General features: G+C 57.8%; 1 protein-coding gene across 1 annotated transcript in view; it reads right to left on the bottom strand.

The window, feature by feature from the left end:
* Positions 1 to 348, bottom strand: part of LOC104532471 (7-methylguanosine phosphate-specific 5'-nucleotidase) — a 5,073-nt gene that overhangs the window by 753 nt on the left and 3,972 nt on the right. The gene's annotated exons all lie outside the window — the stretch shown is intronic.

The following is a 348-nucleotide window of genomic DNA, read 5'->3' as shown; positions in this document are numbered from 1 at the left end:
GCCTCAGGTGCTGGGTGGGATGAAGTTCAAGTGGGATGAAGAAGTCCAAGCGGGATGAAGTCCGAGTGGGAAGAAGCAGAGCTGGGCACAGGTGGGGCAAAGGGAGTGGAGAAGCTTCCTTGTTCTCACCCCTCCTGCCCCAGGGCTGACCAAAGGGGTTTTGTGAGGTCGGGACGGGCAGAACAGACCAGGATGGAGTCCAGCTGGTACCAGCAGATCCTCTCCAGCTTTGTCAGGGGAAGGACATTCACTGCCAGGCACCTTGCTGAGGGGCTGGAGCTGGGACACTGCCTTCCCAGCTCATGTCTCAATAAGGATGTACCGAAGAATCCCATTGACCACGTCCAG

This window comes from Antrostomus carolinensis, unplaced genomic scaffold, assembly GCF_000700745.2.
Source record: "Antrostomus carolinensis isolate BGI_N321 unplaced genomic scaffold, ASM70074v2 scaffold29180, whole genome shotgun sequence".
NCBI lineage: Eukaryota > Metazoa > Chordata > Aves > Caprimulgiformes > Caprimulgidae > Antrostomus > Antrostomus carolinensis.
Note: the sequence above shows the minus strand (reverse complement) of the source record. Positions and strands in the feature narration are given on the sequence as shown.